Raw genomic sequence first — 16,311 nt, 5'->3', positions numbered from 1 at the left:
TGAAACAGACAGACTTCGGAGCAACAACATATTTTGTCTTATTAATATTAGTCAAGCCAAAATTTTAATTTGCATTAGGGCCTGTTAGTCTAAGCTGTTGTGTACTAAGGTGATTAGGATCATTTGTTAAGATATAAATGCAGTGTGAATCAATGGTGAAGTCTGCTATGAGTTATACGATTATATATATTACACCAAACACTTATTAACAGATAATAACTGATTATAGAGAACAGCATAGAAACAAGTTTTTAATACATTAATAATAACAACTTACAAGTGTATAAATATACAGTCAGTGTAAAAAGACCACAGCAGACATTATGAGGAAAACTCCAATGATGGATTTTTATTGAGTGAGACCGAGAGCATTATAGGGGACACTAAGATGAATTTTCAGTGTTAAAAAAATTCCAAAAAACGCTTTAAATTCTTTTTCTTTGAATCCCGTAGTTTCAAAAAAGTCCTCTATAACAACAGAAGGGTTTTTCTGGCCTCCTAACAAAGCCCAGTTATGTTTTCGACAAATTGCAAAGGTGGTATGATTCTTAAAAAGCCAGGAGTCACCATCTAATGCTGAACCTGGAATGTAAGCAGTTTGTCTCTTTTCTTCTACATTTGCTGAACTCGTTCCTCTTTCTTAAAGACAATCAATTACGTTTAAAAGAAAAATAAAACAAACCCCATACAGAAACATCACAGACTCCAGAGCAACATCACGAGCACTAACGGACATACAGACTGAGAGCCTCCTCCCACTCCAAAACCAAGCTACAGACCATCCGCTTAAAAAAAAAGAAAGAAAGAAAGAAGAGATAAAAACAGAAAATCAACAAAACGAAAGAAAGACGCCGCCTTTTTTCCACACCTCTCGTGTTGTAGACACCTAATACAGCTGCGGCCGAACACAAGACTCGTTTAGTCAGCTTTGTTTTTTGTGCTAAAAACCTGAACCAGTATTTACAAATTCGCTGATAAAAATATTCCTCGGTGGTGATGGGCAGAGAGGAGGTTGTTGAGAGAGAATATTGGGAAAGAGAGAGGAAGATAAAAGAAAGGAAAGAGGGGAAAGGGAAAGGACGGACGGACGGACGGATGGACAGGCGTGGTGCTACTCTGTCTTCGGGTCCTCCTTCTCGGCCTCCGCCGCCTCGTCTGGAGTTTTCTCAACCTGTGGAATAAAAAGGACAACCAATCAGAATCTTACTTTGGAGACAGAGGAGGTCAGGTTTAGAAAAGTCTCCTTAGTTTAGTCTGTAAGTGTCTTTCTAGGCAATTATTTGAACTATGTTACTAAGTACTTTGACAATCTCATTAGGAAATATGAAATAAAACATTACGAGCATCATGGCCTGACATGTCTATGTACGACAGACGCAGATTTGAGGTAGACTGTTATTGTATATACATATATATACCCTCATTGGTCTTAGTCTCCCCATTTTCTGATTGGTTCTCCTCCTTGGACTCCTCAGCCTTTGCCTTTGCTTTCTTGTCTTCCTTTTTATCGTTCACTTCCTTCTCTTTCTGCCAGAGAGGAAACGACAGAGCAAAAGAATGAATATAGAGCAATACGTGTGAGATTACACACCAAAGCATGGAGATGAGTGATACATGGGCATCGTTACAAAAGTGCGGTTATGAAAAGCGTAAATACCTTGGGAGTTTTTTTTCGGTTTGGGTTCAGGTTTTGGAGGTGTTGGTTTCTGAAGGGAAACGAAAGCATGATTTATTAATCCACAAATGTATTTTTTGATATATAAAAGGATATCTAAACAATACACGTTCAAATAAATCATTGAAATAATGCACAGAATGGCCCATGTTGTTCTGCTCTATCCTGAATTCAACACATCATCTTAAATGACTGGCAAAACTATGCTGAAGTAAAAAAATAAAGATATATATATATATATATGTAATACAGATAATATGCTGAAATAAAAAAACTCGGGCAGATATTATGTTTTCTGACCTTGTTGCTCTGAGATCAGTGGTACAAGTGTTGGTTTGTAGGATTTCAATTGTCTATTAACACATGAAGTGCTAAAAACTATTTACAAGCTATATTTAAAGTTCCTCAAGTCTTCTGAGATCAGAAAAGTTTTAAAAAACAAATAATGACATAATGGTAACATTAAAAATCTCTTTAATAACAAATAACTTACCGCTGATAATCTAGCAGACCTTCTCTGAGGCTACAAGAGAAAGAAAGAATAAAAAATCTAATTATTTATGGACAAGTTCAAGTTATATATTGCAAATCATGTTAATTAAAAATAAAGAATTGTTCCTTGTCCTCATGTCACTTCTAGTTTGTGCACTTAGCGAGTTTATACTTTAAACTTGGCACAGTGTACTACAAATATTATTGGCTCTTATGACAAATTACTTGTGTTTCTTGTTTGTAATTCGATTTTGGATAACAGTTCCTACTAAATAAATAAATGTAAATGTATACATAAAGTACTGGTTTTGATTACTTGAATATGCAACCCATTATTGCTTTAGATATTTTTGTAATTTTCCTTTCTCACCTCCTCCTTGACTTCTCCATCAGTTCCCTGCAAATCAGCAAAACAAATATCACAAGTTATAACATGAGCTATGATTTAATTAACATAAAGGGCGGGAAAAACAAAAGGGAAACTTGTAGAAACATTGGGATGTGCTGTTCTGCACGTTTGTAAATGTGAGCAACATGCTGGTTTGCCAAAACATGTGTTTTTTTTTCGTTTATTAACGCTTCAGTGAGCTTTAGCTGAAGATTCGTGAATAAGTTTCATTGTCAGCGGTGCAAAATGGTGTGTCGATTTTTTTTTATTTTTTATTATTTTTCACGGAGGCATTACACGACTCGGGCATCCGCACATTTAAATAAGGAGGAGGGGCGCGATGATTCCCGCCTCAGCGCTGCCGCCGGCCCTGGCGGCAAGCAGGCGTCATGACACTCCTCTTCCACGGCGAAACAAAGAAAATTGCATTAAAATTGTTTTAAAAACGCGACCGTCTTTTCGCAAAATTGCCACCATCTCAGAAAATTAGAGCTATCCAACTATTTTTTAATCCCCCTTCGACGGCGACTGAGCCACGATTGCGCTTATAATCGTCCTTTTTCGCGTCGCGCTGTGCTGGAGATGGAGAGAGAGAGAGGGCAGCATGGCTGCGGTTCCACGGGCATGAGATCAAGCCGAGCTTCAGCACAGCGCTGCTCCACTAAAACCCCTCTGCTTAACGCACCCACCGTCGACAAAAACACCAGCGATCCCGGCGGGAAAAAAATCGCAAAATTGACAACGATTTTTTTACCTGCCCACCAGATTCTAAAAAAAGTCGCCTGGATTTTTATTAAAAAAAACATTGTCTCGCAGGGCTCCCTATTGTCACGGACTGATTAGTAAGGGCAAAAGTGTAGCCGTACGCCGCGCTCGGCTTTTCCCCTACATACCTTTCTCTTGGGCATGTTGAGTTTGGGATATTTTTTCTTCTTTTATGCAAAACTAACAGGTTTATCTTTTGTGATTCGGAGTTCACAGTTCAGGAGACTGTCCGTTCCCGCTATGCACTAATTCTGTAGTAAACACAGGGCTACATTAGAACCATGGTTGATGGGGAGGGTGGCGGGGCGGGGCCCCTCGCTGTGACTGACGTTTTTCGCTTGTCCAAATCAGCGGGGCCGGCTGGGGTCCGCCACCGAAGAGGCAGATTCTTACCCCTTCCGTGTGCATTTACGCGCGAAAATCCTGAGGTGTAAATCCCAGCGGTGGCACGTTTCCTGTAAAAACTTACTTCCCCCCTTCCACACGTTTAAAAACCTATAGTTTTAATGTGCCTTCTGCAAACCAAATAAAAGCTCTGCCATACAATACTGATGTGAGGAGGAATATCTTTCCGTTTAAGCCCAGTAATAAAGTCAGACCCTCCTTCATAACTGTGTCTGTATGCGCTGTATGGCCACCGCATCTCATCCTCATAAATTAACTATTGCTGACTGAATTTTTTGAAAGCCGGTGAATAGATGTATCTGCTTGCCTTAATTATGAGCTCTTTTTCACAATTTGCAGTTTAGTATGTTGTTAATGTGGTTTTATAGAAAAGTGAAGCAGCCACAAAGACTTTTCCTCCATGGGTTCTTCTGCTTTATTCACGCAGAGGCCTAATCTGTGTAAGTGTTTGGGTGTGTGTGTGTGTGTGTGTGTGTGTGTGTGTGTTGTTTGTGTTGTAGTGTGGTGTGTGGTGTGTTGTGTGTGTTGTGTGTCTGTGTGTGTGTTTGTGTGTGTGTGTTTGTGTGTGGTGAGCGCGAGATAAATATAACTGCTTACCCGACTACCTGCTTGTTGACTCCACCAAGAGCAAGCGACACACCAGACCATAGAAAACACCTCAGCCAGCATCGATAGATAGATAGATAGCTAGATACGATAGATAGATATATAGATCATAGATAGACTAACTATTCAAAAGTGACACTATCCTTTTGGACACTGCGGGCTATTACTGTCACTCTTGAAATCTCTGTTTCTTCTGCCTTCTTCTCGCATCTATAGGCCGACAAGGTATCCCACCTCTAAAAGATTTTGGTAAGCTTATTTTATTATAATAGCCCTATATACATGAACCAGTGTGTGATTATTAGAGTTTATAATGCTGGTGTTTTTGTTCACCAGTTGGTTAATTTGGGTATTTTGATTGATCTGATTACAGTGGATAAACTTGTATAAGTCTTCTAAATTCTGAAAGTCTTTAAGGGACAATTGACGCTCACTAATTGAATTCAATGTCATCATTTAACTCCAGCCTTCACTTGTTCCAAGCATGAATGATCCTCTGTTCTGTTTACAAAAACAAGAAGAAAAATATTTTGAAGAAAATGTTGGTAACCAAGGCCAGTTGAATGGTAGCCATTGACTTCCCCATAGTATTTTTTTTTCCATAAATCGTGTGAAAGTCTGTGGTCTACCATCAACGGTTAGGTTACGCAAAAATTCTTCATTAATATCTTCGTTTGTGTCCACAGAGAAAGAACGCATACACTGTGGAACAAAATTTGAGGGTGAGTAAATGATAGTAGAATTTTTGATTTTTTGGACGAACTAACCACACCGATAAATTTGTCCATTTCAATATAAATTTGTAGAATTCTGCGAGTCCTGCTAATAATAATCAGTTATAGAGGAAGGAAGTGCAGTCCAGTAATGTTTCCGTGTGTGTTTGTTTGTGGTGTTGTGTTTGTGGGTGTGTGTGTTGTGTGTGTGTGAGAAGTTTTCCAGACCTCTGTCATTTCAGTTCTGCTAAATTCCTCAATTTTTCCAGGTTGATTTTCATTTTTATATGCTTGATGTTTCTGTTTTGCTTATAGCTCTGTTTTTGTATTAAAGTAAATTAAAATATTTGTTTCATTTGAAGCTAGAGCTGTGGCTTTTCTTTTCTTCTGTGTAGGTGGCTATCATCATAGACTATAGAAATACTATCATGCTTGGAGAAGCCTTCCTTCATGTTCTGACTGCACAGAATCCACCACAAATCATGATGGACATGCTTACACACACTCACCCACCCCCACGACGAACCCGTCCTGACCCCCTGCACGACGAACGCTGCTGCCAGATCTCCTCTGACAAACCACGAACCGTGAGAGGTGAGAGAACCATTCTGGTTTATTAGGATGAGTTGTGTAAAAATAAGCCTCATGATAATCTGACTGATGAGCTTTTGTGGGAGATGTTTGTTTTTATGTATGGCCCGGTGATGCAACTAGCTATTTTATTTGAACAATGGAGGAAAATTAATTATAGAAATACGAATGTTGGCCCGAGTCTGGGAACAGTCAGTATAAATGTAAATACATTTTAGGGGGGGGAAGTTGTGATGGCTGCTGAGCAGTTTTAGAGCCCACAGATTGAAAAGCCAACATAAATGTAGGTGTTAAATTGAGTATAGTATACAGAACAGTTATAATTCAGAATGTACAAAATTAAAAAATTTTAAGTCATTACAAACCAGATATGATTTTTTAGAATACAAATAAAGACTTGTTTGAAGAATTTGTCAACTGAATATCCATACATTGTAATAAATGGGGTCCAAGACTATTTTAATTTTTCATAGAAAAAACACTGAGCCCTTCAAACATTATCTTCTGTGTTACTAGCAGAAATATTGTATGCAAGTTTTTTAATGACATGAGGGTTAGTATGAACACAAACAAACCTTTATTTTGGGGTGACTATGCATTTAAAAGTCACCCATGAACAATCAAGATGGACAAACCTTATTGTCATGTGACATATCGCAGTGTTTATTATAAAAGATGGCTTCACTGTTTTTTTTTTTAAAGATTCAATGTGCCCCCTTTAATCAAAAAACATTAACTTCCCCTCCCAACAACCTGTCAGTCACACGAGAGCTGCATCAACTTGCAAGACACGGATTCCAATCAATTCCACATTAACAGCAAAAATCTCACCCGTCTTTTTTCTTGTTTGAAAACTCGTTACTCAGGTACCACTTTGCAATAGAGAAGAAAGACGATCAGAATGTAATTTGCCATGTTGACTTTAAGTGATAATAATGTACCAAAACCAAATTCTACAACACACTGTCCATTTAGCATTCTTTGCTAATATTCCAGTTCAGCTTACAGCTATGACAATGCAAAAGAGGCTGTTTGAAGAAGTAGAAAGAACATTTTGTCAAACTTTTCCAAAGTGCTTCACACCTCATTTAGCTGAGTGTCCAAGTGAACTATGCACAAAAAGCGGCAAAAAATTGTATAGAGACATTCAAACAGTCCTTCGGCTGAATTAAGACTCTTTGCTTCAGGACTCGTGGGCTTTTGTTAAGATGAGGTGTTATAGCAGTGCCTGACACGTTTTCTCTTCCTGTCAGCTGGCAGGCCCGAATGCCTGGAAAAGCAAGGGCAGAGAGTACCGAGCCTCTGCACCCAGCAATGGTATGCCCATTCTCAGCTGTAGCGGGGGAGGATCACTTGGGCTTTTTTTTTTTTTCGGCATGATTGTTGTTTGGCTCCTGGTGCTGTCCCAGCTTCTGCAAAAAACTATCCAGACATCCGGCTTGCTGGTTGACCGGCTGGAGCACTGCAGCCCTCATAACCCAGACCTGCTCAACCCACCAGACGCCGGGCCACTGGCTACAGTCGCAGGACCCTAAGCTCTTTGGAACCCTCTCTCGGAAAGCAGGTCAACAGGCAGAGGCTGTGACCCAGCAGCCCTACGAGGAGTTCTTGTCATGGAAAGCGTTTCAGGGTCCTGGGCTGGGGAGAGAAGGCTCTTACCCACACCTACCATGTTGAACGGCTACCTAGAAGTCCAAAGTGCTGGAGAGTGTTTTGTCAGCACATGCGTAACATGGCATGCTGTGGATCATTCATTGCTGAGCACTGGACGTCATGCCAGCATTGGTGCCCACCAGGCCTGACTGTAGCCAAAGAACAGACAGCCAGTCAGGAAGACGAGAGGTGGATTCTTCATCCAATAATGTTGTGCAATATTTTTTTAAAAAGCACTTGTTCAGCTCCAGCCACCTCTCACTTCAGCTCCCCTGTGCTGCGAATCTCAGAACGCTGAGTAAACCACCTTATAAAATACGCCACAGATCCTGCCCTCGTAACATTTTCAATGTTGGGCTCCTGTCTTTTGACCAACACACAAAATATTTGAAGTTATCTGTGTGCAAGCGGTTGTGTCAAAGAGGGACCGTATATGAGTAGTCTCTGCCATGCCATAACTAATGATCTAGCACTTGTGGCATGTTTGAGTTCCAACTATGTATAACAACCCATGAAACCGTACACCCAAGTGGGTACAGGCAATTGAACGTATGTAAAGGGGATTGAAGGAGGCCCAAAAATGAAAATTTGATGTTTGTTTCTTCTTACCCCCAGGGCATCTTTGCATAGATGTAGGTCGGACTTTGTTTCTCCATAGTTGCTCCACGGCTTCAGTAAAAACCGAAGTGGGGAGAAACAGTCAATGCAAAGTCATAACCGGTGACATTTGCCGCCCAGTTCTAAGGCCGCAATATGGTTTGAGAGCCGAGGCCTTACTCGAGTGTTTAATTGGTGCATCTGCATTGTGTAACCGCTGGCTGTGATCCACGTGCACACACACAGCAGCCATGAGAAACGCGAACACAGCCCGTGAACAAACACCCGACCATTAGCCAACTCGTCAATGGCCAGCTATACATATCCAGCACCTCCGGGTGCGGTAATTAGAACGAGGCAAATGAGCTGTACGAATTTGGTGATCTCAAAACCGTTGATAGAGCGATTGTACTGTCAGTCCTGGTCGGCTGTTGGATAATGGAAGTGGATGGGGGGTCACGGCTTTGAGTAGTCAAAAAACAGTACTGGCTCCTCAGCACTTCTTTCAACAAAACCGCTGTCAAATTTTGTTTTGCCCCGAAGAGCCATGTGTCAGTTTTCTCTTGATAGAATAGGCGCGCGCGTTGAGCGGGGCACCAAGTGGGGTGCTCAAAGTCGTGCTAGCATATATGTGTCAAAAACGATTATTGGTTTGAGTCTGTGCATAGTCTGCAAACGTGATGACTTGGTGTTCTCGCGCACATCTTCGTGATCGCTTGTTTTGTTTACCTCTGATTTTTAGGTCGCTATTTTGTGTTATGTAGAGATAGGATGGGTCCGAACGCACCGTCCGGCTGCCCTTGAGGATACCGGCGTTGTCCACGCAGCCTGACACGTCTCGCTCTTCTTCTACTTCGACTTCACACAATCGTAAGCTTTATGGGTGGATTGCAGCGTGTTGAGCGTCATGTTGTTCCCTATTTCCTAGGTCTTCCTCAATGGTACACACCCTCGTGACACTCCCCCTGTTGTATCTACAAATCCATTGACAATTAGGCGTGATCAATGGTCTCCACTTGAGAGATTAGGTTCGGCAGTAATGCTCTTATAAGTCTGCGATCCACCATAAAGCAAGAGAAAAAATAAGATGCATGAGCCGCCAACTGTGAAGAACGCGCTTCAGGACAGTTAGGGACTCAGCAGGTTAAATCCTAAGAAAAAATAAACCGATGTAAATAATGTTCAGTTTACTTGCACAGACCGATTGTTTTTGTCAGTACCCTACATCAGTTTCATCCTTCCCGAGGCCCTCAGGGGTTACTTTGTTTTTTGTTTGTGTATTTAGTTTTGACTCTCAAAGCCTGTGATTTCCATCCCACTACATGATATGGACTGACAGACTGCAACGGTTTTGAGTTAAAAATATTGGTTGTGTTCTAGCTGAATCAAAACCAAGGTCACCTGCACTTGGATTGCCCTTGGGGTAAGCCGATTACACACTAAAATGTTCCTTTTTGGTTGGAATTTATCCTTTAAAGACAACATCATCGTGTTCAAAAGTAATAGGACATTAGATTTTATATAATTTGGGGTAAACCCATTTTTTTTGTCACTTTCGACATATGGGACTTTGTCATGTGTAAAGTTAAATAATTTTTAGGATTAAAAGTTTGGGGTCAAGAATATATAAATTTTTTTTAACTATGGCTTATACTCACCATGAAGGCTGCCTTATTTGATCGATAATAAAATTAAAACCACCAATATTGTTAAATATAATTACAATTTAAAATCTTGTTTTTTAATATTTTGTTATAAAAATTATACAAAACCAAATTAATATATTCATTATTAAAAAACGTTATTTTGTGATGGCAACGCTGAATTTTCACAGCAAGTCTATTTTCAGTTGGTCTTCACTGTCATTGATCCCTTCAGACATCAGTCTACAGTGCAGATTTACGGCTCAGAACATTACTTTTTATCATCCAGTTCTGAAACCGTTGTTGATACTTTTTTTGCGTTGGGATTTTAATACACTTTTCCCCCAGGATGCTTTGATCAATAGAAAATGTTAAAAGAACAGAAATTTATTTGACATAGAAATCCTGTTTGTTACATTATACATGGTCTTTAACTCTTCCTGTTTTGAATCCATTTAAAAATGCTCCGTTTCTGACCCCCCCCCCCCCCTTACCCCCACCCCCCCCAACCCCCCCCCCCCCCCCCCCCCCCCCCCCCATTGTACATAGTAAGTTGTAATTGTACTGTCCCCTTTGTTTTTTTGCTTCATTTTTTACAAATTTTTGTTTTGTTGTTGACAAGTAGTTTAATTATATTTCTCTCCTAAATTCATCCTTGCCAACCCTCGGAGGAATCACAAATTTTGGTGTGGACCAAATGAAATTGCAACAAACTCAGAAACATCTAAATATGTCGCATCCTTTTTTTTTTTTTTCTTTTGTTTCACTTTACTCTTCCCCATCCTTGTCTAGCATCTGCTCTTCCATTGTAGCCTCCATAGACCATTAATCGGCACAGGTTACTTTGGAAGAAGAGGAACCAAAGGTCCCACTGTCATGTGTATCCGTTGTATAGACCTTTATATAATGTTACCACTTCCTCCTAAACAAGACAAGTCCAAATATGTTTTTTCCTCCCTCAGTCTTGCTGCTGGAATGCTACCACTTTTTTCACTATCCTAAAAGACTTTAGGTACCTCAGTTATGTTGCCATAATTCATTTATATATCCTTTTTTTATAATTATTGGTGTTTGTGCTAATATTTTCTATGATGTTGAACCCTTTGCAGTATTTCTTATTAAATACTGACACCTGCTGTTTTCATACTGTGAAATGACCACACATATGGGAGAAAACAAATGCTGATATATTGCTGGCGCCCTCTACTGGAAGGCTTTCGTGGGAACGGCGGGCCAATGTCCCGATGAAAGGTTATGTAATACTTTTCTATGACATTGTCCTTCACCCCCATAGCTGTGAAAATTAAGATTTTTATATATTACTACTTACATCGAGGTTTTATAGCTAAAATACGCGCACTCTAGCCATCAATAAGTTATATTAAGCCTATGCAATTATTAATGTAGTATGGGATGGGAAGAAATAAAACCTAAAATGCATTTTCCCTGCCATGAAATGTGCTGAAAATACTGATTTGACGCGTCATGCGACGTCACATTTTAGGGAGGCACCGACATAAAGTTCATTGGCCATGAGTGTTTCTTGTGAGAGTGTCTGTGGTGTGTGTGTGCGCGGCGCAGCGCGCGCATAATGCTGATTTCCTGGCACGCGGTGCACAGTAATCCAAAACGGGTCAAGCCTCTAATCACCAAAAAAGAAAAAATATTCACGTTTAACTTTGCTCTGGTAAATGTGTTCTGCTTGTGTGTGTGTGTGGTGAGTGTATTTGTGTGTGGGTTAAGCTGTTCTACATGCCAACATTAGCTACTTAACACTCTTGTCTTACGACAGCCTCGTGTAGGCAATCTAAACGGCACAAGCTGCCTAGAGACCTCGCTCCGCCTTCATGTGGTAAACCATAATACCAGATGGACCGCTCTTTCTCCTTCTCTCTCTCGCTCCACTAGTTCTGAGGAACCGGCCCAGGCTAGATAACATTCAGGCGATTTTCACTTGCCATAGTTTTGATGGTCCTGTGGTACGGGATGGAATGTTACATGCATCTTGGTCCAATGATTAGATGGCCATTTATGCTACATTAAAAAAACAAAATAAAAAAATCTCGGACGTCTCCTTATCGGTTTCTCTTACCCTCTTCCTGATTTCTCCTTTCTGTGCCTTTCGAATCACTGATGAAGCCGCTCAGACTTTGTTTTGTTCTCTGTATATATTATCGGGGTACCCCGGTTCCTCCCCTGCGCACACACTCTTGACTTTTGCTATTCGAGTGATAGGCTGTGCTGCGAGTGACGTAAGCGAACGGGCGCGCAGAATTTTTCCAGACGCAGACAAGAGGAGACGAGCTCGCGTAGACCCAAAAACGGTTCCAACCCAGAAAGAGAGAGACGCATACAAGCACGGCATACCAAGTAGTCGTTTGCAAGGCACTCGGCTGCTTGTAGCGCTCATACGACGGACCCAGTGGAGCTGCTCAGCGTTTATCGTGTATGCCGCACCGAACAGTCCCCACCCCCGCGCTCACGGACCGCTGACCCATGTGATACTGCAGCGTTGCGGATCGCGGAAGGGAGGGGGGTGGCTAAAGACAACATTTTTTTTCCCCTCGCATCTCCACTCGGTATACTGGAGAAGCAGGTGCTCACTTTCGAGAGAGAGAGAGAGAGAGAGAGAGAGAGCGCTGGAGGGGGGGCGGGTTAGAGACACGGTGTGGATCTCTCCACCGTCGCAGTCCTCCGCGAGGATGTTTCCAACAGCGAGGCTCCGTCAATGCACGGAATCACATGTACCCCTGTGATCTAACGGCGTTTCCGTTCTGTTTCTTTGGGTTCGGATGGTCCGCGCGTTCCATAGCAATTCAACCGAGAAATCAACGCACCACCAGCCATGGCGCTGGTTATGGAGCCCCCATCAGCAAATGGTCCCCAAAGCAGGTGCTGGACTGGATGAAAGGTAAAAAATGTCAGTCATGTCAGTGTCCTCTGCATGACCTATAGCCGGTGGGAGAGGAATGGGTGAGCGGGAAGAGTCCCTTGCAGTGAGGTATTTGATCGCGCTTGTATGCCATTTTGCGCCTCTGCTCGGCGCACCTGGTGTGTGTGATCCGCACAGCGCTACACGCGTCGCGCAAGAGGGGGGTAATGCATGTGGTCTTGATATGCGTGTTCTGTTTTGCAAAAAGATGAGCCAAAACGGTTATAATGGCACAAAGGACGACATGACATTTTCATACAGTGCCTAAACAAACACACATACGTGCATGCGTGCGCACGCAGATAGTGACAGTGAGAAAGAAACAGAGAGGGCTGCTTCCAGCCTCAGTGAATAAATCTCCCCTCGCGCAATGGACAACTAGCACCATGGACAGAACCAGGCCGTCGCGCGCTGTGCTGCGCTGCAGATGCGCGTAATCTAGGGACTAGAAGAGGGATGACGGTATCTGTGGAAGCCAGATGAGCTTTGACAGTGCCCCCATTGCGAACATTTATTCCTTTAAAATAAACTTGTATCAGTGTTTATTGTGACTATGATGGGGTTTAATATTAGTATCTTTTTTTTTTATTTTTTTTTACAGATTTACTAGCAATTGTTTCAATTCCTTCGCTTGACTACAATCTATTAACTTTTTCACAGTACACATAGTGCCTTCTAGTCACTTGCACAAGTATAACTATTCCATTGTTACTGAGAACAGACTGTACATTTCTTACCTGAATTTGATATTACTGAATACCTATCTCTGTTTTAGTAACTAAAAATGGTATAAAACAATTTTCACTCAAGAAATTGCTAGCAAACTTCACAATTACAAAGAAACAGTATGTTAACACAATGTGGTATATATTTATTTAAGGTGTCCTTGTTACACTGTAATGTATATATTTTAATTACTGAGTAATATTAATTAGCTACACGTACTTACTATATTGTTAGGGTTAGGCTTAAGGTTACTTGCATGCGATTTGTGCATAAAATATTGTTATTATAATAATAAGTACATGTAACATGTATAACAAGGACACTGTAAAAATAAAGTTGTTACCCACATTGCATTAAATGTGACATTTTGAAATAGAAAAATTGAAATAGTATTTTCTTGTAAAAACACCAATGATCTTTGTTTTTATTTAGAAAAAAATACAGTATGTACTAGCTGACCTACTTGTTTCTTATGTACTAAGACGAATCCTAATAGTTATTGTCTATTTCAGCTTTACTTGTATTTATTTTTATGAGAGCCTATAGTGTCTGTCCCAATGATCAGTAACAGTTCTCATTTCATTAGTTACAGTTGCTTTTTACTTGTTATATCACTATCATTTTAATCACTAGTCAGAATGACTACTTTTAAAATTCAGTTAAAAATAAGTAGTAAAATAATTAGAACAGAAAAATATGTACTACTGTATATTCAGTTAGTACTAGGAAAACTGGACTATATACATTTATTGTCACTAGTAACAATTTTTTTTCTTCTTGTCATATGCTACAAACATGTCAGAATGGTTACTTTCATAGTTCAATTACAATATTAGTATTAGTAATGACTGTCATACAAAAAAAAATTGTACTACTACTGCTGTTCATGTAGAACTAGGAAAACCTGAATTGATATTGTTATATATTTGATTATAAATTTGTATTACCTAATTAAGGAGAAGGTCACAATTATGCTTATTAATAATGATATGCTAGGAACATGAACATTGATACTATTTAGTTTAAAGGCAAATAGGTTAAAACAGCTTTACAAAACCCTCTACCCCATACACACTCTCCAGAAGAAAGCAAGAGAGAGTATCCATATGCTGCTTCCAGACAGGAATGCACACTATGCAGGTTGTGTCATGCTCTCATAGCTCAGGGATGTGGACTTGGGCCTTCCTGTTTGGGAAATACTGATGACATTTTAAAAAGCAACACAGTCATAACACTCGGTATCTGATTGAAATCCTGTTCCATCAATGACACGTTCCTCTTTAGATGACATGCAAAGACACACTGATGGATGATACACAGATGCTATAAGTAGAACATAATGGAGCAGCTGTGGTGGAGAGACAGAGGGCCAAAATACCAGCGAGATCAGACGTAATCTGAAGTGAAGTTTAAGGGCATTAGTGCACGTGACATTCAGCTGCTCATATTCTCTACCCAATGAGCATTTCAAAGGTCAGAAAGCCTTTGCCACCAATCTAATAATGAACAAGTGTACACAGGAGAATCAATAATTTTTTTGTAGATGCATATAGATTGAAGCCCATTATATGGCTCTCATTCCATAGATGGATCATTTTCTCTCTTTCTTTGCTATTACTGCCATGTAAGTTCATGTAATCAATGAATCAGTGGTTTCCTTCAGAATCTTACATACACAATGTTCGCAGGATTCAATAAATCCCATCTAACTCATTTTTTTAAAGACATGGCTGACAAGAATCATAATGTTCGTAAATCAGATTGCACTGATCATGCTGTTTGTTCTTGATTCACTAAAGAGAACCAGCTCATAAAGAATCATTTGTTTGTGAATCAGGGTTACCATGGTCAGGCTGTAAAGTTTTTTAGTTCACTGAAAAGAGACGGCTGTTAAGAGGCAATTATTTGTGAATCAGTCTACCCCGATCGTACTGTATGTTTTTGATGAATAGAAAAGGACTGGTTCATAAGAGTCATTTGTTCGTGAATCTGTCTACACTGTTGTTTTTGTGTGCAAACCTGGGAGGATAGCTCAAATGAAAGATAACTTCTTGACAGACTTCAAACTCACAAACTAAATAAAATAGCCTAAAATGTAAAATATGCTGTTAAAAAGGCAGTGCAGGATCACTGATTAGTTCTGCATTTTAGAGAACTAGGTTTCACGGCCAGGTTGCACAGGACAGTTTCCATTTTCAGGAACTCGGTTCAGTGTCTCAGGTGCAACTGTAAAGTAGCTGCTTGTGCATAATTTTCACAATAACTGCTGACAAAGAGTTTGTCAACCTCAGAGCACCTGGTGGCAGGGTTTAGTTTTGCCGGCATGCATGCTTGCTATTTTCAAACTTTGCATCAAATTTGTTTAAGAATCCTGCACAATCAAATGTCGGTCAGCATGACTGTTTGCTTTTTTTGTGTTTATTGTGTTACTGTTTTCTCCTAAATCGTATTTATTATTTCCAGTTTTTGGCTAAGCTGCCATTACCATATTTCTGTTATGTGTGTATATTTCATTCTTCGTTTTTTACCCTTGGTAGAATGCCAATAAAAAACATTGCATTGGTGCAGAGATGTAGCATGTGCTTATGATGTCTGTAATGATAATCTGCCTCCTCTAACATTACAGACGTTTTTGTAATATAAAACTCTGCTGAGTGTCCAGTTTTTTGACCTTTACAGCTTACATTTTGAGAATCATCATGCAGGTTGACATATGATAGGGTCTTAAAGCCCAAGATGACAGTTAGACTGTGGCTCTGCATTTGGTTCAGCAGTTCAGTGATTCTTTTGTTGAGGTTATTCCTTAAAGGAGCCATATGATGCTGCTAAAAAGAACATTATTTTGTGTATTTGATATAATGAAATGTGTTTATTGCGGTGTAAGGTAAAAAAAAAAACACATTATTTTCCACATACTGTACATTATTATTTCTCCTCTATGCCCTGTCTTCTGAAAACGCGTGGGTTTTCACAAGGCTCATCTCTCTGAAAAGCAAGGTGTGTTTGTGATTGGCCAGCTATCCAGCGCATTGTGATTGGACAAATGCCTCAAGTGTGTGAAGGAAATGTTACGCCTCTTAACATATTGTGATGCTGTCTGGCCGGAGCGATGAGACAATAAACAT

General features: G+C 40.2%; 2 pseudogenes; one reads left to right on the top strand and one right to left on the bottom strand.

The window, feature by feature from the left end:
* Nucleotides 1-324: 324 nt before the first annotated feature.
* On the bottom strand, nt 325-3,551 carry LOC122137425 (annotated as a pseudogene).
* A 1,343-nt stretch (nt 3,552-4,894) lies between these two features.
* On the top strand, nt 4,895-7,586 carry LOC122137348 (annotated as a pseudogene).
* Nucleotides 7,587-16,311: the final 8,725 nt, after the last annotated feature.

The sequence above is a fragment of the Cyprinus carpio genome, chromosome B5, assembly GCF_018340385.1.
Source record: "Cyprinus carpio isolate SPL01 chromosome B5, ASM1834038v1, whole genome shotgun sequence".
Lineage (NCBI taxonomy): Eukaryota > Metazoa > Chordata > Actinopteri > Cypriniformes > Cyprinidae > Cyprinus > Cyprinus carpio.
Note: the sequence above shows the minus strand (reverse complement) of the source record. Positions and strands in the feature narration are given on the sequence as shown.